At 38.9% G+C, this 23,650-nt stretch overlaps 1 long non-coding RNA gene across 1 annotated transcript in view; it reads left to right on the forward strand.

Moving 5' to 3' along the window:
- The first annotated feature begins 15,466 nt into the window (after nucleotides 1-15,466).
- Nucleotides 15,467-23,650, forward strand: part of LOC145460464 (uncharacterized) — a 90,277-nt gene continuing 82,093 nt past the window's right edge. The window contains exon 1 of the long non-coding RNA XR_014039853.1: nucleotides 15,467-15,522. This is a non-coding gene — a long non-coding RNA (uncharacterized LOC145460464). The remainder of the gene's footprint in view (nucleotides 15,523-23,650) is intronic.

Consider the following 23,650-nt stretch of genomic DNA (forward strand, 5'->3'; position numbering starts at 1 on the left):
ACGGTACTCAATTTCTCTCGTCCAGGCCTACTAACACTACGTGACTAGATGTTTAAGAAGGTAGTTAAAACTCACACAAAGACCTCGTCCCCCCTACGCCAGAGAGATTTGAAAACGCTGGCTTGCTGTTTAGTGTGGACTGAAAACATTTTGAGAACGGTGTTTTTCGAAAACGATGTGGACGCTAAAATTATATGATTTTCCTGCCCGAGTTTTACTTAAAAAAAAAAAAATCCAAAATGACCGCTGATTATTGCATTTTCAAATTATTTTTCCGGCGTAGTGTGAATGGAAAATATTGGATGCGTTTTCAGAGTAAAACGCCGTTTTCAAATTTCTCCGGCGCGGTGTGGACGGGGCCAATCACAAGCCAGGAGCAACAATGCGAGACCGACGTCCTCAAGACACTTTACAAAATACTCTTTTAATAGTACACGGAGACAAACCATTTGTATTGATAAGTCGTGTTTCAATTTTCAGTTTAGTGGCCCCAAGCATTATCAAGCAAAAAAATCTCTGGAAGAAGACGATTTCTGCAAAAAATCAAGAACTTTTTTTTCAGCAATTCGGTTAATGAACAATATCTGATCGTTCGTGAAGTTTCATTAGATTAAAGCCAGTCTTTGGTACAATCAGGAGCCATAATCGGGGACGGAGACCGTAAGTCTTGGGATCCGCGCGCACCTATGATATGGGACAATTTTTCTATTTTTAGAACAAATTGCGCCATCCTGACGTCATATATCCGCGCGCGTGTCGGGGGCTCTCGCGTGGATGTTGTCACGTTGAGTGATCAAATGGTGAGAGCTGCGAGATTCTCATGCAGATTTTTCACAGCGATGGCAGGGAACAAGGCAGGGAATAAGAACCAGGACTCTTATATGTAGTTTTATGCTCTGAGCTAATGGAAAAGGTGAGTTTTTTTCCGCGCTTTGAATGAATAATATCTGCTCGCGCTAGTTGTACGCGTAAGTTCTTGCGTTTGTTCTGTGAAGAAAAGTTATGTAAGAGAACTCTTTACTCTGGTATCGAGTTAATTTGTGACTTTCCCAAAAAATGCTTAATCATAACCAAACCCTGTTTTAGATAGTTTCTTATGGTTTCTGTTTATTTGGCGAGTTTGCAAAAGGTTTTGAAAGGAAAGTCTGACGCGTGCAATCAGTAGCTCATTTGCATGGTGCAGCGCGTGCTCTTTCAAGTCCGAGTCGGTGTTTTCAATTGTCAACAAACCTTGACAAAGATTTATTTCTTGGTCTTTTGTGCCGAGATGCTGCAGCAATTTTCACCAACGCCAAAAGGCTACTAATATCATGTGTGTTTCTTTAACATAGTGAAATTTTACACGGCGAAAATAAAACAAACAAGGAGTTTTGATAACTCAACCAAAAAAATCAAAATCGTTATTCGAGTTGATTAAAGAAAGCGTCATTGTAATTTTGCTGATTATTTCTGCTGTATTCACATATTGTCAGCTAAGCTTTTAATATGTTCTCAAACATTTATCAACCTTAAACGTATTTAAAAACTAGAGATATTATATTAGTTCGATGTACGTTTTCACACGAAAGTAGGGAAGTCCAATTTGTCATGTTTTACTGACTGTACAAAACAAGCATCGGCGGGCGCTCTTATTCATCGACAACAGACAATCTATTGGATTTTTACACAAACAAAACTGAGCAGCATCTACAGACATAAACTTTATTGTCACTTATTGGGCCTTGATAAAATATCAAGCGTTGCTTGCAATTCAGGCGAAACTCAAACTTGCAATTATTATTTTTTTTCACTGTTCGGTCGAGATAGACTCTGGCGAAATCCTCGCAAGCGTGTGGCAAGAGGAGGGAAACTTTGAAGTTCTGAAACGCTGCTATATCTAAATATATCCAACTATTTTTTCGCTGTGCTTTGGAAAAGCTGTTGATCTTCAACAGATGTGAAACTTAGAGGAGCTAAGAGCTCTTGCAAAACAACACTAAAAGAAGCAGCTGAACACAACTTGCTCAGTGATATCATAAAGCGGCACATAACTAAATTCGACACTCTCTTATCTCACTCAAACTGGAGCAGCTTCAGACGACGAAAATACTGAAGTAAAATTCCAACAGACATGAACATATTGAGTTGTGGGCCAAAAGTATCAAAGTATCATTTCGGGAATTTCGGATGCCATTTCCCCGCGCTACATCCGCAAAAATCCTCGCAGCATAAACGCGCGTGTGCCGCAGGCGATGGCGCAATTTGTTCTAAAAATAGAAAAATTGTCCCATATCATAGGGACAGCCCCAATACCAGAAATAGCGCGCGCTTACGGACTCCGTCCCCGATTATGGCTCCTGCTAAAACATGATACGGGAATTAAGTAACCTAGGGCGCGATACATTCAACCAAAATTTGCGGGATGAGGTTCGAAAATTTCTTGGTGTCGAATGGATCGCGACGGGTCCGAACCGACGGTGTCGTACAACAAGGTACATGCACACAAACTGACGGAAATATAATTGTAATTTTTATTTGTATATCTTTATAAACATAAACTAAAAATATTCTGTTTCTCTAAGATATACATTGTAAAACGGGTGAAGGCTAAAACACTGTGTAACTGAACTTCACAAACTTTACAATTTATCCTGGTGTAAAAAGTCGTCTGTCTTCAGATTAAAAATATATATATATCAAATCAGGAGCCATAGTCGTCCCCGATTATGGCTCCTGATCAAACTTACGTGCTATGGATGAATAACTTTTTTTCCAATATTCTCTTACTAAAAGTTTACGAACCATATCCAACGTACAAGCTATGGATGACTCATTTCATTCACAATATTTTCTTAGGTTTTCCAACCTTCAGTTATTAGCTTACAAACCTTACTAAATTCTTCACATCTTTTAAATTAACCACGTACATATATTAATTTAGTGTTGATGGCATAAATGCTCTTCCAAGTATATAAACATCCTATCCGGGCAATATAAGTTACGAATTAGATCCTTTTCTAATCAAAATATTCAATATTTTCATTTTAATTTCAGTCGCATAGCCACGTACAAAATGAAATAATACTTTATAAGTTTTAACGTCACTGTTCTTAGACGGAAAAAATAGTTCTTCAATCCAACATATGGAGCTTTTTGAATAAGTTACATGCAAAATCCTTTAAATAATCAAAATATTAAGAAATGAATTGTTCAGTCGCAGATTTTGAATGCACGCGGCTTATTAAAATGTTTCTAAAACAAAGCTTCCATTCGTTATGTTTACTTATAACTTTGTTGTTGTAATTTTGCCGTAGATTATAATCACTTTTTTTCCTTTTTCACAATTTGTCAAATCTCCCGGGAGGAATGAGTCCATCTCACAACTTATCTGGAGTACCTTCCACCAATACTGTTCAAAGATAACAAGATCACAGTGAATGACAGTTTTAGTTTAGCAAAGGGAAAAACTGTAGGCGTTAACTGAACATTAGATCTAGACCTCTATGACTTCCTCCGATTTTAAAAAAGAAAAATAAATCCATTTTTCTGTTTCTGCTGTCGAGGAACTATCGCCTGGTAGTTGGTCCCCCAGAAATTTAAGCGACGTCTCGAGGGCAAATACGCTAGCTTTAAGTCCTGTCCGAACGGGAAATGTTTGGAAACTAAACGCGATCAAAAACATTGTTTTGTGACCACACTGATGTTGAAGTTATACCGAATGGCCAAACGATATCAAATATGTTTGATCACCGTCCAAAGGAACAAAATGTTTTACAATGTTTGACCAAATGTTTGTCGTCCCTCAAATGTTATCAAACACGATCAAACACGACCAAACAAGGAACACCGTGTTAAAACGAAACTCGTAGAATTTTCATCAAGTAACAGGAACGTAATATAGAAAACTTTGATTTAAATTAACGTCATTTTAAACAGTAGCGTATTAATATAAAAGGGACGTTTCTTCAAATTTAAATTGAAAAACTCGACCAACGCACTGAGATATTGATACAGCAAACTGACGTAGCATTGCGTCATGAAGTAGAAACAGTTTATGGTGTCTCTGGTATCTAACTAGCGTTCCGCCAAACACTGACAACACGGTCTAGACATGGAGAACTCACCCATGTGACAGACATATAGATTTAAACTAGAAGAATAGCCCAGTCGTACCAACTTTATATGACGTTTCTTGCTTCCCGAAAGTAACGACCCCTGGAAAGTAACAACGCCCCAAAAGTAACAAGCCCCAAAGGCTGCTACTCCGAAAGTAACGAGGGTCGTTACTGTCGGGAGTTTACGGTGGTCGCTTACATGATAACAGACAACAAGGTCAATAAAAAATAATCGCCTTTCTTGACTTGAAATTAATACTTACAGAATATTTCTTCGTCTACGTCGTCATCATCATCATCGTCGTCATCATCATCATCATCGTTGTCGTCATCATCATCATCATCATCATCATCATCGTCGTCGTCGTCGTCGTCGTGGTCTTGGTCGTCATCGACATTATCGTAATCCTCATGCGGATGAATATCCATTCCTGTTATAATTACCATAATTATAATTTCCATGACACCACGGTCCAGCATGGATGTTCTAATCAAAATAATTATCATGGCCTCTCGTATCCAGTCAGCAGCAAGTACTTTTCAACAGAGATTGTGCTGAAAGGAAAATAAAACTAAAATGAACTTTGTTGAACTCTGCCAGGAGTCTAACTCTCTTTTCATTGCGTTTACAGTCTGCTAAGAGAAAGAGGTTCCGGTTTGCCATAAATATAATTCGCTGCAGTGATGCACGTCGTACCATTTTATACTAATCCAATGCTTACAAAGTTTGTGGTTAAATTTAGAACCGAGTGCCCGTCGGAGAGTTGAAATGTTAGCTGAACCAATTGACACGGCAGCATTGCCCGACAGGAAATCGAAGCAAAGAATCGCAGAATATTCAACTGGTCCCAGGAGGGAGGGCCTGACTGGTCCATTGTTTTCTTTTGTAACCAGAGGACCATCTCAGTGAGTTTATGACTTTCCAGTAGTAGCAACGGTTAATTCTATCCTTTTTGGGATCGGTTTACGGATGTAACAGTTCCTAGCTTTTTTCCTATGCTTTTCATACCCTCATCTTGGCTTAAAAGCCATTACTGAAATAACATAAACTTTTCCGGGGTGAAACTGATCCTGTATTCCAAGGACAACCTTCTTTTCCATCAGTGATTCCGTTCATTGAAAAGGATACACGTTTTGTCTGTCACTTAAGATCTGTTAATCGGAGATTATCTCACTCAAAGCACACAAAAACTGTGCGACTTCACCGCGTCGTGTCTTTAAAATTACTATCTAAACACAGGAAACTAATCACTCCAGGATCTCTTAAAATGCAATTTCTTGAATGGTTTTCATGAGGCGAGATAATCTCCTGGCGTGGCGCGAGTTGTATGTTGTTGCCTCTCCGAGGTGTATTCGTTTCCTAAGCTAACTGCGACGATGCAATTCCTAGCTATATGATTAGGGTTACTATAGGTATCCTTATTTTAGCTAAACCGGCCGAAATGGTTACCGTGTTTCTAAGGATTTGTTGACATTTGCAATGAGCTATTTCTCTTTTTTCCAATCAAAAATTAGCCGGCGAGCTCAAAGTCTCGATCGATTGAAACCGAAAGCAAGCTGTCATCGAATTGTTTTAGCACGATAAGCCCTGACCCACCTATGAAAGAAAAATATTTACGTTTTTAAAGATCGATCACTTTCTATCGCGTCTACCGATCGTCAGACGGCCACAATATAATGTCCTCTCACCTTAAGCGAGAGCCGCATGGCGAGAGAGAGAGAGAGCGGCATGGCGTCTTACTCGGTGAAAAGGCTAAATTTTCGAGTACTACAGTTGGTTTTCGAAGTACTAGTGCTTCTCTCAGCAAGTTATTACAATCATAACTTCTCTGATAGCGATTATATCGGAAATTTGGGTAGATATCAGCAGCAATGTGTTACGGCAACAAAGCAAGGCCCGACGAGCGCGGCCATCTTGGGACTAAAGGCAGTTTCAGCATTCCAACCGAAGAACTTCAAGCGAAAATTCTTTCACTCTGTGATGAAATATACTACAAATGGTGTTTCAACTTTCAATCCTCGTATTTTGGAGCTCGAAATTTTTAAGGCCTGTGATGTAAACCCGAATCCTGGCCCGACTACTCCAAGTGAAAACAAGAATGACAAGACAGTAAATTTGTCCAAGGTATGTTTACCAGGAAAAGGTCTCAGACTAGGACAGTGGAACGTAAACAATCTAACGGACACTAAGTTTGAGCAGATAAGGTTATTACTAACCACTAGACGTCAAGAAATCGATGTGCTTTTTCTCCTCGAAACATTTCTTAAACTAAACAAACCTGACTGCGTTCTAGAAATACCTGGCTACACGCTCTTCAGGAAAGACCGGCAAGGAACCAAGAAGGGCGGCGGAATTCTCGCCTACGTTGCCGACAATCTAAAAGTTGAAAGAATTACAAGCCTGGAAGAAATGGATCTAGAAACCGTCTGGTTACAAGTCTATCCCTATAAATCAAATCGCCCGATACTCACAGGAGCTGTTTATCGCCCGCCTTCCTCAACGGCGGACACGGATGCCAAACTGGAGCTTAACATTGAAACAGCTTATTTAAGAAACCAAGAAATGTATGTGTTTGGAGACTTTAATATAAACTTCTTGGATACATATGTCTACAAACATCATCGATTAGCGAAGGCATTAAAAAGCCTAAATTTAAGCCAACTCGTGCACAAAGTTACACGTCCCGTGAGCTCAACTTGTCTCGACCATGTCTACACAACGCATCCTGGTTTTGTTACTGAAATCTCTGTACCAGATATTGGTCTTTCAGACCACTTGCCAGTTTTTATTAGACGTAAATACTCCAAAAAGCAAAGAGATCAAACCCACAGTACCATAGAATATCGTGACTTCAAAAATCTGAATACAAATGAACTATTACATGATCTACAATGTGCCCCATGGGACATTGCCTTTGTTTTTGATGATTTAAACGATGTTTTGATTACAATGGAAACAATGTTAAATGACGTTTTGGACAGGCACATTCCACTAAAATCTAAACGCGTCAAGAAACCGAACCAGCCTGCTTGGATGACTAAAGAGATCTTGTCGTCTATGAAAACAAGAGACAAGCTGTTGAAAACGGCGCGAATTTCAAATCCGCCTGCAGACTGGGAACGCTATACGCATACAAAGGGTAAAACTACAAGTCTCATCAAAAAAACAAAGAGAAGTTTCTTCCGCAAGAAAATTGACGAAAACAAAGGAAATCCAAAAGGAGTTTGGCAAGCACTCAAAACATTAAGTGGGACTAGTAAACCTCGAGTTCGCATCGATGAATTAAACACAGGAAACAACATCATTAGTGACGAAGCTTCCATTGCAAATGAGCTTAATCAGTACTTCGTAAACATCCTAGATCAAATTGGCAAGGAAAACGACGCTGGCGTAGAGTTTGATGACACCAAGCTGAAAACGCCTAAGCAGATCATTGACACCATAGGGAAAATCGCTTGTAACAAGGCCTCTGGGCACGATGGCATAAGTATTCGTGTACTCAAAATTATTGCACCAGCGTTTGCAAGTCCATTATGCAAATTGCTGAACCTTTCAATATCGACAAACAGTTTTCCAGACCGTTGGAAAGTAGCAAAAGTTACACCACTGCACAAGGGTGGCGCACGAAACGATATCAACAATTACCGCCCGATATCAGTTTTACCTGTCTTTTCGAAGATTATCGAAAAACACGTAGCCAGCTGTCTTCTTAAGTTTTTACATGACAACATGTTATATGAGTATCAATCAGCCTTCAGGTCAGGTCACTCTACAGAAACAGCTCTAATCAGACTTACGGATCACATCCTGAAAAACATGGACAATGACGAAGTGACCGGTCTGGTATTTATAGATTTTCGTAAAGCTTTTGATGTTATAAATCACGAACTTCTTCTAAAAAAGCTGTCTATTTACGGTGCAAGCCCTCCGTCTGTTGCCTGGTTTCAATCGTACCTGTCTCAGAGAAAGCAATTTATCACATTAGGGAAAACCACATCTGAACAGCTGACTATCAGACAGGGCGTTCCCCAAGGATCAATATTGGGACCGGTGCTCTTCCTCCTGTTTGTCAATGACATGCCTCTAAACGTTCACAAGTCAACTATGGATATCTATGCAGACGATACCACCTTGTCTTTAAGCTCAGACTGGAAAGCTATTCCTGCACTAAACAAATCATTAACAAAGGACTTGACAGAAGTTGAGAAATGGGCTAGTGAAAACAAAATGTTTATAAATACCAAGAAAACCAAAGCGTTGTTGGCTACGGGAAAGTGTCTGCGCAGACGTATAACCCATGACGCAGGAAAATTTGAAGCTAGGATGCAAAATGCAGAAATTGAACAAGTTGGTAGCCATAAACTTCTTGGAGTGATAATCGACGAGAACCTAACTTACGAAGTACATGTTGACGAACTATGTAACAAACTTTAAAAACGAATTGGTCTTCTACGCCATATAAGCTGCTACTTGAAAAAGAATCAAAAATTGATCTACTATAACGCAGTAATCAAACCACTCTTCATGTATGCAAGCACAGTATGGACATCGTGTAACAAAGAGGCACTCGAGAGAGTTCTCCGTATGCAAAAACGGGCTGCGCGTATTATTCTTGCAGCACAACGTACTAGTCGAACTGTCACTTTATTTAATAAGCTAAACTGGATCCCCTTTTACAAAGAAGCTTATATAAATCGATGTGCACTGGCCTACAAAAGGATAAACAGAACTTTACCTGAATACATGAACACATCTTTAAGGAAAAACTCTGACGTCCATTCGAGAACTACTAGAAATTGTAATTTAAATTTATTATGCCCCTCTCACAGAAACGCCTCTGAGGGAGGACGCACTTTCGCCGTCAGAACTATTAAAGATTGGAACAGTTTACCCCGGTCTTTAAAAACAGAGAAGTCCGTTAAATCGTTTAAGGCTAAATTATGTAATACTATTCTTAACTCTCAGAAAACTAATGGAATTTTTTAACTCTTATTATTCGTAGTATGTTTGAAATTGTAAGTCCAGTTTATTATTTGTAACCATTTTAATAGTAACTTAATTAAGTATTTTATTGTAAATAATATCGTATTTTAGCATTTTATTGTAAATAATATATTTTAAGCATTCTGATTATTTTAAGCTGAGGGCCCCAAGTTTATCAGTAACTTAAGTTACTGTCACGGGTCACCCTCATTAAATAAAGTCTTTCACTTCACTTCACTTCACTTCCTCTCTGCTTTCATGACTCGTTCGGCCTAGCGCGTCAGCTTTGAAATGTTTTGATAACTTATGTTAAACCTGAGAAACAAAAAACCACTAAAATGCCACTGCTCTGCCTCAGTAGTCGAGCCAAAAATTAAAACTAAACTATTTGTATTTTCTCAACAGTGCTAATCAATTGACTTAAAGATCCTCTAGATTCATTAAAGAATTAACCGGCTGTGCTAGTTATAAAGATTTGGAAGTAATAATAACTTGACTTTTGATTCTTAGATTTTTGTAATTCTTTTTAGGTAGGCGTCCTCCATTAGACGGGTTTATCCCTCGGCTAAAGCAACTGACATGCCACTGAATTAAGTTATTATTATCATTATTTTCACCTAAACGGATAACACCACTCAGAAGGACTTCACAAAAAGTCTGACAAGCTTAGCTCAGTGTCCGATCGAAGAATAACAGTCGTATTCAGCGTTGATAACCAACCAATCCCCAGCCGTTCAACATGTATTTCGACTACAAGCCAATTGTGAGCTAATAATTGCCAAAGACATAAAATGCACCATGGTTAGACTGCAAAAGAGTCGTTTTCGGACGTTTTCGGAAGGCGCAAAGCACCCTAAGCGCGATCCTCGCGTGTGAAGCGCGCGAATCTCACACGTGTGTCTCTCACCATTCTCCCTCGCCGTTTTTACACTCGCTCCAGACCTTTCGTTCGAATATTGATCGTCGCTCGCGTTCGCAAAAAATACAACTGTTTTGCAGTCTATACCATGGGCTACTGGATTTATACTCTAAAGACATCTAAAACATGATATGGAACCTAAATAACCGAGAAAACATTTGTATGTGAGCCAACAAGATTATAATAAGGAGTTTACGCAAACCACGACGGCGACGGCAACGAGAACGTCACCAAACCGTAAAAGGTTTAATGAGCAAAGTAATAGCTGTGCACGTGCGTTATAAATCTTTGTACATTTCTTTGTCTTCCTCTGCAAAACAAGAACGTGAAATGCGGACCAAGTTCTGCGTTGTCTGAGGAACACGAACGACGACGGCTAATTTTTCGTATTTCCATTTGGTATTGAACGCTGTCATTGCATATTTAACCTGAGCACGTTTTTAGAGCCATTGGCTCCCTAATATTCAGCCCAGAACGAAATGCAGTTGAACCCTGCAATTTCGAACTCTTCGGGGAAACCAAAAATAGTTTGAAATAACGGAAGTTCGACATAGCCAAAGGGAAAATGCAAGGGATATTAAATGGTTTTGAGTTCGAAATAGCGGAGACTTCGAAATAATCGAGTTCGAATTAGCGGGACCCAACTGTAACTTCAAGCGTACACTGAAGCACAATAGATAGCCTATCAATGTGACCTGACTCACGTTCGATGCGATAAATGTAATGAGATGCAATGAAACCTACAAAGATTTTCCGAAAATCGTACTGAGAGTCCTTCACAGTTCAGACTGTATTGTCTGTATTGTGAACACGGTGTCTTTACCGATCTCGCTCCCGACAAAAAAGACCTGACGTGTGTTCTTAGGCCCCTTATCTTATTAAATTACATGTCCATGCTCAGTCCAGCATTGGCATTTTAAATTGGCGTTGGAAATTGCTTATTTTTCTTGCGGGCCATCCCCTTTTTCTCGTTTATTGTCGAATGCATTTTCTGATTTTGGGTCGGTCGGTCGGAAAAGGAAAAAAAATACTGAATAAAACTGGAAAAGGAGTCTGGAGCTAGGAGCCCCGGTACCTCAGCATAATATCCGTTGAGCCTGGAAACAACAAGGTGTGGTTACAAAGTCAACATCGCGGCAATGGAGGAAGGAAAAAGTCGACGTCGTTGTTAAAATCAAACCAGAACAGGGAAAAACTAAAAATCTGTAAGGCAAAAAATTGCTTATGTTTCAGATTAAAGTGACAATTGTTTGAAATAATGTGTCATTGCCTTCATCGCCTTCTGCGTATCTTTTTTTTTTTTTTGAAAACGCGAAAATCTGGGTTGGTCGGACGACGCTAACCAGAGTAAAAAAGGGAATGGCCTCAGCGCTCTTTGTGATCCTTCAAGACTTGAAAAAATTGTTGCGCAAGTTGAACTGTATTTGCAACGGGCAGTAATTTTTGCCATCATGAATAAAAAGTACACGATTTCCGTCACTGCTTTACGCTACTCTGTTGTCAGTGGTTTCTTTTCTTTTCTTCTTTTTTCTTTCATAAATATATGCAGTTATTACGCGAGCTTCTGTTGAGGCTTTGCGACCAGCGGTTTCGCTGTTTCAGAACAGTCGGACTATTATCTTCATGTTAGGTGTTGATAATTGCTCTGTTGAATTTTATGTGTCACTGTACTAAAATTTATTTCTTGACACCCTATGTTAATAGATTTGTCATCAGCGTATTTATTACTGTTTTTGAAACAGAACATTGTTAGATGCTTTTTAAAGCATCTAAAAGTCAGAGAAGCCACAATAGAAGATCACGCCTGTACTGGATAATTCTGTGCTAAATTGACTTTCGGTATGACTAAAATTTATTTCTTGACACCCTATCTTAATAGATTTGTCATCAGCGTATTTATTACTGTTTTTGAAACAGAACATTGTTAGATGCTTTTTAAAGCATCTAAAAGTCAGAGAAGCCACAATAAAAGATCACGCCTGTACTGGATAATTCTGTGCTAAATTGACTTTTCGGCATGACTTTCGGTATGAAAGAACGCTGGCTAAATTTGAGGGTATACCGTAAACTTTCGAAAGTAACGAACCCCCAAAATTAACGTCAAAAAATTATGGCCGCTGACAAATCCCGAAAGTAGCGATCCCCTGAAAGAAGCGAACCCAACCCTAACCCCCCCCCCGGGAAATAGTGAGACCAAGGTTCAAGAGGATATTCATTTTTCCATCCAACAGTCAGGTGAAAGTTATGTACGGTAACTTGATTTAAAGCACTCTACAACAAGGGAAGATATCCGGTTTATACCACGAAGCGTTGTGAAATGTTAATTCGTATTTTATCAGTTAATGTTACATAGTAACAGGAACGTACCATAGGGAACTTTGATTCAAATTAATATCATTTTAAACAGGAGGATATTAAAAGGAAGGGACTGAGATATTGTTTCCGCAAACTGACATAGCAGTGCGCCATGAAGGACAAACAGTTAACCCCTTCTGACTTGCTTTCCTGCCAATGACTGACAACACGGTCTAGACATTAAGAGCCCACCCATGTGGCAGTATCATAGATTCAATTGAACGATGAATCGTATCTCATGTTTTAAGAATTGTTTTTACGAATTTCGTAAAAAGAGCTCCAGTTGTATCAACTTTATAGAACGTTTATTGCTCCCCTAAAGTAATGACCCCTCGGAAATAACGAGCCCCCTGAAGGCTGCTAATTCCGGAAGTTTACGGTATATCTGTTCTGAAAACATCATTAATTTACTTGCAGAGTAAAATTGTCGAAACAGCACCTATTTTGAATTACGATGTAGGAGGATATTGATTTAGTTAGCGGTGGGGCCAATTTGTGCTCCTGACCGCGCAGTGCAATGAAGCACTTTTCCTTTACTAGTACTGGGCGACAATCAAAGGCTGATTTTAGCATGCAACTTACTTCAAGTTTTACGAGAAAAGTAAAACAACTCAAATTCCTTTCGTCGTTCCTTCCATTGAATTTCTCAATTTTGCTTTAGTTATTTTTCAAACAAGACGTCAATTACTTTTTATTAGTCTTGGAAAACTTACCTCAAGTACTAGTTTTCCGCAGAACAAGCCCAGGTGGTAAAGAGCGACAATGGTTTTAGAGTGCACTCTTGTCCGGCTCGCCTCAAAGTGACAAAAAGTTTATGTTACTTTGAAGTTATTTTCCGATGATAATGAGATGCACTGATAGCCAATCTGTCATATCGGGTTATATCTATTTCGGGATATCAAGCCGATTATTTACGTCAATGTGCAGTAATAACATTATCGTTTCAACAACACTCAGAGGAGTCTTTCTACAAAGCATCAGTCGGCTTATTTGTCCACGCTTAACCTTTTTTCAAAGCAGTTCGGCCGCAATACTCCCGTGGTGTTGAGTCGTCTTTTACAAAAGTTTCCGACAGTTTCAAGGTAACATATCCTAATTGCCGCTTTGTTTTGTCTTTGTTTTGACAACATCGCGAGGAAGTTGGAGTTTATACCTTCTAAGCGGCTCAACTTTTAGTGGTACTTTAAGCTGTAAATGCGCGATAACCTGTTGACACCTCCTTGAATACTTCGAGGTGGCGTTTCAAAAGGTCGAAGTTGTAGTGCGTAAAATCGTTGTTGCATTTTGATCATGAACAGCGATATCCGGCTGTAGGCTAGTCAGAAATAGTATAATGCTTGATGTGACGAACAATGATACTCCACTCAGACAGAACAGTACAATGACTGAAGGGATTGTTTTGGAACTCCCATTCACATTTTCGTTGTACAGTGGAATCCCGCCTTACGTATACGGGTCACCTCGTTATTACAACCACTTTTTTTTGTCCCGGCGAAATGACTAAACATTTTCTTATAAGAAAAACCCGTTAACGCGGCTACCCCGGCCGTGAATACGGCCAACGGCCACATTCTGAATATCCCAACCTGTATAATCCTTTATAATTATATAGCCCGTTTGCACAGCCACTCTAACCAGTTATGTTCATCTTTCCATTGTTAATATTGTATGTAGTGATTTAAGTTTCATTTAAAAAAAAAAAAAAAATTATATCTGCATTCCAGATGCTTACTAAAGAACAGTTGTTTAGAAGTGCAATTGTTATATATATCTAAGCTTCTGCTGTAAATATGTTACTCAATTTGGACCAGTCATGAAATTTCACCGTATCTCGTTAATACGGCCAAATCTTATTGGCCCGTTGGTGACCGCATTTACGGGGTTCTACTGTATTAAGGTCTACCAAGACACATTAAAAGTCCGCGATCTTTCGTTTCTCAGGAAGTCAGAAAATAACTTAAATTGACGGAAAAGTTCTCCAAATGTTGACACAACACGCCCAAGAATTTTAAGTATAACAAAGAACTTGTGGCAATTCAAAAGCTGATTTCCGGCTATAAGTTGGATGCAAAAATACGTTGGGTCTGGCAAAAAACCAGTTGCCAAATCAAATCTTTCATCAGTGAAATAAAAAAAGGTTGGCATTGAGACCTCCGGGTCTCTTTTTCGCCCGAGGGTAAATGTGCTTAGCGTCAAAAACACTACGTGCGAGCATGGAGTTTTAAATGACATTCAATTCTTCACCCGAGTCAACAAAATATCAAAAATATTAATAATATAAATGGAACTGAAATAAAAAGGATATTTGGTACTTCAGTTCGATCAATATTAGCCTTCGATATTTTTCCTCGAACAACATCCTAACCCAAGATATTGATAGACGAACCCATATCTCAATTACGCTAAGCTAATCGGCTAATCTTCCACAAGCAGCAAACAGAACCTTATCGCCCTCTCGGCTAGGCTATAACACGTTGGTACATTAGTATCTTATAAAACCAGGCAACTGCTTCGATTCAGGAGCGGACAATAGGCCACGTCCCATATGTCAGTATTCTAACATGGCTCCGAGGCTTTCAGGACAAACTACTATATTTGGTGTTGTTTTCTTTGTATCCAAGTCTCTTTTGGGAATTGAGAGACAAAGGAAACTTTAAAAAATTGGCAATTTTGACCCGAAAGCCTCGGATCGATGCTAAAATATTGATATATCGAACGTGGCTTATTATCAGGGTCGCCGGTAATGACGTGCTTTTGAGGCGGTGTTCTTGACAAGCCATGACCGCGAAAGTGCAATTATGATGAAATTCTCGATATCAATTTTTTTGCATTTTCGTACACAAATACATTTTGTAACTTTTCGCTAATCACACTGGAGTACGTTTACTATGTATGATTCATGTTAACTGTAGAAGTATTTTAGGCGTGAATCCCTAAGGGGTTAGTGGGCTATTTAAGAATTTGTAAGTTATGCAAGAGCCACTCGAAGGCATCTATTTCAACTTTGCTTTTTAATTTTTCTGTTTATTCACTGCTGTATTTTTTTTCTGATGATGTAGCGCTCGCTGTATCCTGCTTCAATAAACGAGATGCCCGCCCCTGATGCTGTGTTTGTTAAGATTAGTTACAAAATATTTTATAATCGTTTCAAGGTGATTAGAGTATAATAGGTCTTTCCTAGACATCTTGGCAAATTTCCATCTATTACGAATATTAAAACTCGTGTTTTTTGAACCTTTATTTCCGAGAATTTACGGCTGCCATCAATTTTCCTTGTTCCAAGTCTTGGTTGGGAATTGGAGAAAATAACGTCATTTTCTAAAAAAATACTACATGGATTAAAATTATAATAACAATTACGACAGCAATTCGCCTAAAAAATAACAAAAACTTTGGCTCATATATCCGTGCAATTTTCTACATTTATATATTGTATTTTCGATTTATTTTATATAATTATATATTAAATACAGTTAATAATTTCCATAGGACCACCCAAGGTATTTTTTGTTCAGCCAGCAAATGCTGCTTTCGAGGAAGTGGATTTAAAACGTTATTAATCTGTGATAATACAGTGAAACGCCCTTCAATCTCGTAGCATTTATTGCCATTTTAAAGCATCCAATGACAATATTTTATTCGTCCAGTTGGCATTTGCGGGTTTTCTAAAACGCTCAATATTCTTTCAAAACTCTTTAGGAACTTCCCTTCAAATTTTCGTTTACCACCGACGTATTAAAAATTTAAGGACCTACGCAGGCGCCAGGTCAACCTTCATTTTTTATAAAAAAAACATTTCCATTACTGACTTCTCACGTTCTACGCTTCCAGTATTAAATGAAAGAGGGCGATAATTGATAACAAAAGGTCCTAAAGAATATGTTGAACTTCCCACTGCTAACTGAATCATGAAACTGAACCTTAGAAGTGCCATTTCAAAATGGCTTCTGTGCACAAAGCCGTGAAGAAACTGTCTGAATTACTAGAGGTCATTGATTTTAAAAAGGATCTCTTTAGCCATTTGTTGTACACGGAATAAACTATTGAACACGGAATAAACTATTACTGCCAATTAACATAGCTGAAATATTGCAAATGTTAAATCATCTATATCAGGATCCGTCTCAGTTAACATATAATGGACTTAGATAACTAAGCATTTAGCGATATTGTACGCGCCCAATTTCAGAAAGATTAGTTGTCGTGTAAACAAATGCAATTTAAACGCAAAGAGTTAATTCTTAGCTAAACTGATGATAAGCCTCAAGTTATAGAGTCAACCGATTAACACCGTCAATCTTTTGCGACTCGTGGGTAGCACAAAATTAACGAACAGCAGGCATCTTTTAGAAAACGTACTAAAAGTTAGCCTAAGGCATTTTTTCACAATGCGATTAATGCGACGTGAGTTGGCTAATTTCGGCTAATTTGCTTTCTTTGTTTTCACTGGCGACGCAAGCACAAACGCAAGCACAAACGCAGACACAATAATAATGCTTATTTCACCGTGAAAACGAAATACCGCTCAGGTATAACACAAGCACAAGGAGGTTAAGTTTAGCCAATGAAAACACTGGATCTAGATTACCTCGTGCCTAAACAGTTTGGAGGGTTTGGATGATTTTGCTTGTGCTTGTGTTTGCGTCGAATTTCGTTTTCACTAGGGTCATCCTTATTGCGTGCGCTTGTTCTTGCGTCGCTTGTGAAAACCACGCTAAAGCTTTTATGACCTATAATTATTTGGTTTATTTATCGGCGGCACCCTGCAACGATCCAAATTGGAGCAAGATGATCAGGAAACCCTCACTATGCAGAATCAAAATCCTCGTTATAAAATAAAGCACAGAAAAAGTTAACCGTGTAGTTTAGAATTTGTCCAAATAAAATTGCTTCTCGTGATTATTTAGCCTGAAAACAAGCTCACTCAGTTGGGAAGTAGACGCCACAGACTTGCTTTGCTTGCGAACTCACTCTTGCCGTTCGCGCGTGACTGCAAGGTTAGCCTACTCGCAGCTCGCAGGCTAGTTATTATTAAACAACTCGAAATGTAAAGGTATACATATGACAAGTATTTCAGTAAACTTGAAGCAATCCCTTTGTAATGAAGCATGTTTTTTTCAGTTAAAAATTATCCTGCGAGCTCGAGGTTTCCATAAACTGGACGGTGTAAGCTGGCCTTCGCAGTAATTTCACTAGCATAGCCCCCTGTCGCTTTGAAAACCCGTAGTAATGTTAAACTTGATAAAGTTGAGAAAACAAAACATTAAACTTTCTCAGTACTCTTATGGCAACATTATGTTATAAGTGTTGTTTGACAAATCTAAAGCTATTTGTTTTTTCAGTATTTTCCAAACAGTTCTAATTAATTGACACAGTTATAAGCGATCATACAGGTTCACTAAAGGATTTACTGTTCTAGAGAGATATATTAAAAGGAACGGTTAATACCGCTTCGTTGATTTTCTAAACTTACCTCAGAGTCGTATCGTGTTCAACGTTGACCAGTCAAACGCCAACAGCTAGATGCTAACTCAAGCTGTATATGGGTCCGGACGCACTGGACAGTGACAAAATTTGCTCGGCCCTTCCAAAAATTTCGACAAAATTTGTCAAGCGTGGGCGCACTGAGACACAGCAAAATATTTGTTAACCACAAGCACTTGTACTCGACTGACTCTGCGCCAGTAGGCTGGTTGTCCAGCGGCACTTCGCTGTAGTCGGTCGGTCAGCGGCGTTCATTGTTGTATAAAAGCCCGCGCGATCAGTTTTCATTCGTCCGCCATCTTGGTTGTATCTAGTTCTCGTTACGGGGAGATTTCGCTTGCATTAACGATAAAGCTTACAGTTCGTCGGGGCCTAGTGTGTGTCCATTTAGACTACTGGCCCTGGTGGTTTGCATACAGATGTGCATTTGGTCGGGTGCATAGCGATGTAAAAATTTGCCCGGTGCGCCCGAACACACTAGGCAAATTTTTGTTTCTCTGGCAAAAATATTTGTCATTTGTTCAGTTCTACAAGTGCGCTCGGCGTTTCTCATTTCTTTCCACCAAAATTTTGTCAAGCCGTACCAAACTTCAAAGGAGCCGTCGTTCTGCCTCGGAGAAGGACAAAGTTTTGTCAAGCGTCAAAACCATCAGATTTTACAATTTGCCGGCGTTAATCTGACTGAAAATGTCAATCAAGCAAACTTGATCCCGCTCTTTAGAGTCTATGCAATCAACGTGATCGGCACTTGCGGTTATCAAATATTTTAAAATGTTTTCAAGTGCGTACGAGATTAACACAATTGACTGAGAAACGAAGACTGACACGTGCCCACTCAATCATGTGATCGTCCAAAGAGACGTGGTAGTTTCAATCCCCAATAAGTTATGCAGATTCTATGCAAGCCTTACGCCAAAGGACATGCAACGTACTCAAAAAAATTTCGAAGCATGATATGGGAATTACTACCGAGAAAACATTTGTATGTAAGCTGAGAGATTAAATTATTTAGTCATAAAGGAAGAATTAAAGAGTACACTGAAGCACACAAACGGAAGTCTTGAAATGAAGAGATGAATACATTAAAAACGAGGCTTAAAAGAACACATGTCTGATAGAGAAATATCAATTTAACCTGACTCACCTACGGTGCGAACTTTCCGAACATCATACTTCGTGGTTCACAGTTCCGACTGTGCTGTAAACACATTCACCGATGGCGCTCCCTACAGAAAGGCGGCCTACGCTATCGAGGTCGTTTCTTTAGCCAGTGGCTTTATGTGACATTCCTAATCCATGTCAGGCAGCTAGTGTTTCTGTCAGGAAATGAACCGCCCCGTGGGTCGTTAATTGCTGTCATCAATCAACTGTGATGTCCGTTTCAGGCATTGGCATCGGAACCTGTTTATTTTTGTTTCGCTGCTCTTTGTGTTCTCCAGGACAGGTTGAACTAAAATCTTGCATTGAACAGGCGGAAATGCCAATAAGAGATTAAATTGTTGCGCAAGTTGGATCGAAGTAGTTTTTGATACTTATTTCTACACGGAAAATAAGCTGTTCTTTGAAATGCTAGAACTAGCTGTAAAAATTCCATACCTCGGTGGTTAAATAATGTTAAAAAAGCTAGTGTTGCAAATCCAGATAGTTCTCAGAGAGTTGCACTCGGAAATTATGACAGTGACATTTATCGATTTATAGAAGTCATCTCAAAGCTTTTGGTTCTGGATTTTTCGACCCAACAAAACAAAATTACTTCCATCCGCAATTCTTGTGCGCTTTCCGTTTAATCGCTTAAAATGATGAAAAACATCTCTTGCCGTGGCTACAGTTTCAGTACAGCTGTTGCAAATTCCTTAAAAGTATCAAGTTCGAGGGAAAATCTTGTCCATGCAATGGATTTTACATCGTTCAAACTCTTCTCTGTAGTATAATTTGAATCTGGCTAGAAAGTGTGAAACTCAACAAACTTGCAAACAAACTGTGCCCGGGGGAGGGACTCCCATACAAAAAAATACCAGGGTGCTCGTCGGAAATTTTGCAAAGAACCCCTAAGAGATGCCAAGGTCCTGTTTTGTGGGCTTGACTTGGAATTTTTTTCTCCCCTAAGAGGTACCAATTCTTACATAACACATTTTCTCCTAGCCAGGCATATTTGTTCGGCTCAATACCCTAAAACGCACCGCACAAGCTCGCACTGTGGACCTTTTGAGGCTGAATACTAGAAGAGGTACTAGAACCGCTTTTTTAACCGCTAAAAGGTACAATATTTGTAGGGGAGTTCCCCCCCGGAAATTGTGAAGCACCTTCCCCGACAGCGGGAGATTCACTCATCGCACGATCATGAAATTCTTCATCACGTGATCAACGATGGGTGCAACGGCCTGAAAAAAAAAAGCCATTTCAACAGACGTCTGGGATCACTAGTATAATCATGTAAAAATAATCTCCGTAGGTACACATCAGCACATTTGTATGAATCAATAACCAGCGTTACCAAATAAAGGATTGATTGATTGATTGATTGAGTGATTGATTGACTGACTGACTGACTGACTGACTGACTGATTGACTGCTTGATTGATTGATTGACTGATTGACTGATTGATCGATTGTCTGATTGACTTATTAATTGACTGATTGACTGATTGGTCGATTGTCTGATTGACTGATTGATTGATTTGGTGAACTGATCGATCGATTGATTGATTGATTGATTGACTGTACAACATCTTTCTTTTAGTACCTGCCCCACTTCGAAGAGAAATTACTTGATTACGCAAGAATCGTCATGAGGGCTATATTGAAATGTCTTAGCTTAAAAACATGGCTTTTCGTAGATCCTTTGCGGGCGTTTTGCTGATTCTCTGCAACCTGCGTTTACGAAAATCGAAATTTTTTCCGGTATCGCTGCTGAAGAATGTACCACATTACCTACTGTAAGCGGACCTCCTCAAGTTTTGGCCGTCAACCAAAAGCTGCATTTAAACATTTAACAAATAGCGCCAATTTGATTCGAGTTTTACAAACTATAACAAGACATCATCTTTAGTTTGTTTTATTCGGAACATTAATATGCTGAGAAACAACAAGGATCAAAATTGTCTTGAGTATTTTTCTATAATTTACATGTATCTTTGAAAAATATCATATCTCTTAAGATATTTTTCAAGTATCATATCTCTTAAGAAGGTCAGCGGCAGTGCACGGCGAAGGACGTACATTTTTGAGCTCTGTGTAATTTCGAAAAAAAATATGTGATTTTGAAAGGTTTTCAGTTCTCCGTCTGCAGTTATTATGAACGAAGACCAAGGAAATGATGTTTCAAGCGAAAGAAGGCCATTGCGCAAAAGACAACGCGAAAATGGCTCTCAAACTGACGAAGAAACCCTCGCGGAGTGCGGCCATTGCTGTGAAGCTTCGGCAAACATGCAGAGAATGGAGGCCAAAATTGATCAACTTTTAGCCGTGCTGCCTGAATTAGATGCCCTAAAAACACGCTTAACACAGGTGGAAGAGGAAAATAAGAATTTAAGAATTACGGTGGCTTCCAATCAAGAAGAGTTAACCGAACTCAAGGTTAGCATGGTCAACACGTGTTCCCTGGCAGCCGACAACGATAATGAACTCAGAAAGCTGAAAGCGGACATCCAACAGCTTAGATGCAGGAACATTAAGCTGGAGGCTTACACCCGCAGAGAGAATATAAAGATATTCAACTTGCCGGAGATAAGAGGTGAGACGCCCAGTGATACTGAGGAGTTAGTTAAATCTATGTTTGAAAAAAAAATGAATATCCGAAAAGAGGATGTTGATGATATTCGGTTCGAGCGGGTCCATCGTTTGCCAACTCGACGCAACCAAAACAATCCTGATAAGCCACGACCTGTTATTGCAAAATTCAGTTTCTACCAGGACAAACAATTTGTTTGGTCTTCAGTCAAAAACTTGAAAGACACCGGAATTGGACTTGCACATGATTATCCTAAAGAAATAGATGATATCCATGCAAAACTATACCCAGTTCTGAAGAAAACTAAGCGAGACAAACAACAAGCCTTCTTTAAGGTCGACAAACTGATAATAAATGGTCAAGTTTACAGAGGAAAGGAAACAGAAAATCTTCCACATTATGGTGTAATTATGAGCAGTAATACCCAAGCAGATGGAGAGCTGTAGCTCTCAAATGCACGTCGGATGGACAATTGATGTATTTGTGTTTTTACTTTATGTAGTTCAACTTATATTTTTCGTATTGTACTATGTATTATTAATTGTACTCATTTCTGTTCAGTAGAAACCGTTCTATTTAGTCTTTAGATCATCTTGCATTCGCGAAGTAACTTGCTTTGTGCCATATTTATTTTTGTTAACTAAGTTATACTTGTTTATTTTCGACTTTGGATTTGCTTTTACAGTTGTCATTTCAAATACTTCATCATCACTTTTTCCTTTGTTTCAATCTTTCTTCTGCAGTCACATTAGCGACAATTGTGATCTCAAAAGATGACCGAGGTGCTAAAACTATTATCGCTTAATGTAAAGAGAATAAGCAATTCTAAAAAAAGGAGGGCTATTTTTAACTGGTGCCGGAAACGCGCAAACATTTCATTTTTGCAAGAAACTCACTCCACGAAAGAAGCGGAAAATCAGTGGAGAAATGAATGGGGTGCGGAGCTTATAACTTGCCATGGCAGCTCTAATTCTCGCGGCGTTGCAATTCTAATTAAGAAAGGTGTTGACTGCACCATACATAAAAAAATTCTAGATCCTTTGGGACGTTACATTATTTTGAAAACTGAAATCAATGGTAAGTTATATGTTCTAGTAAACATATACGCACCAAATAAAGATAAAGAAATTGTAACTTTCTTAAACAAATTAGTTATAACGCTGCAAAACGAGGATCTGGATTCCGAAAACAACATCGTAATCGGAGGCGATTTTAATTGTCCACTTAATCCTACTATTGACAAGAAAGGTGGTACTCTTATTCAACGAAAATCTGTCACATCTCGCATCGTTTGCTTGCAAAGTCAACTGATTTAGTAGATATTTGGAGAATTAAAAACCCAGACGTTAAAAGTTTCACATGGAGTAAAAAATCTCCTCGAATTTTTTGTCGCCTGGATTATTGGCTAATCTCGAACAACTTAAATGATTCTGTACAACTCACGGATATAATTCCAGCTATAAGAACCGATCACGACGCGATCTATCTAGAATTTTGCGGAGAACCATATAACGAGTGTAGAGGACCAAATTACTGGAAGATGAATTGCTCTTTGTTAGATGATGAAGAATATGTCAACAGTGTTACTGAAAAGATCCCAATGTGGATTACGGAAGGACGGGAAGAACTTTCTGATGATCGATGTGTGTGGGATTGGATCAAATATAGCATAAGAGCCCACGCTATCCGTCACTCCAAAAGAAGATCAAAGCAAAGAAATGAAACAGAAACAAAACTCCAAAATAAACTTAATGTAACGAAAGAAGCTGCTGAAACCAACCCTAGCGACAACAATGCAACCCTGTTAGATGCAGCTCAGAAACAATTAGAATCATTTTACGAAGAGAAAACAAAAGGAATTATTGTGCGTGCACGCGCCAGATGGCACGAACAAGGCGAGAAGAGTACAAAATACTTCTTAAACTTAGAAAAAAGAAATCACGTTAAGAAACACATACGAAAACTGCATATAAACGGGGCAATCAAAACGGATCCATTCTGTATACTAAAGGAAGTAGAACAATTCTACTGTGATTTGTACAAGACTTATAATATTCTTCCGGACATTGAACTTAAAATTGATT

The sequence above is a fragment of the Orbicella franksi genome, chromosome 11, assembly GCF_964199315.1.
Source record: "Orbicella franksi chromosome 11, jaOrbFran1.1, whole genome shotgun sequence".
Taxonomy (NCBI): Eukaryota; Metazoa; Cnidaria; class Anthozoa; order Scleractinia; family Merulinidae; genus Orbicella; species Orbicella franksi.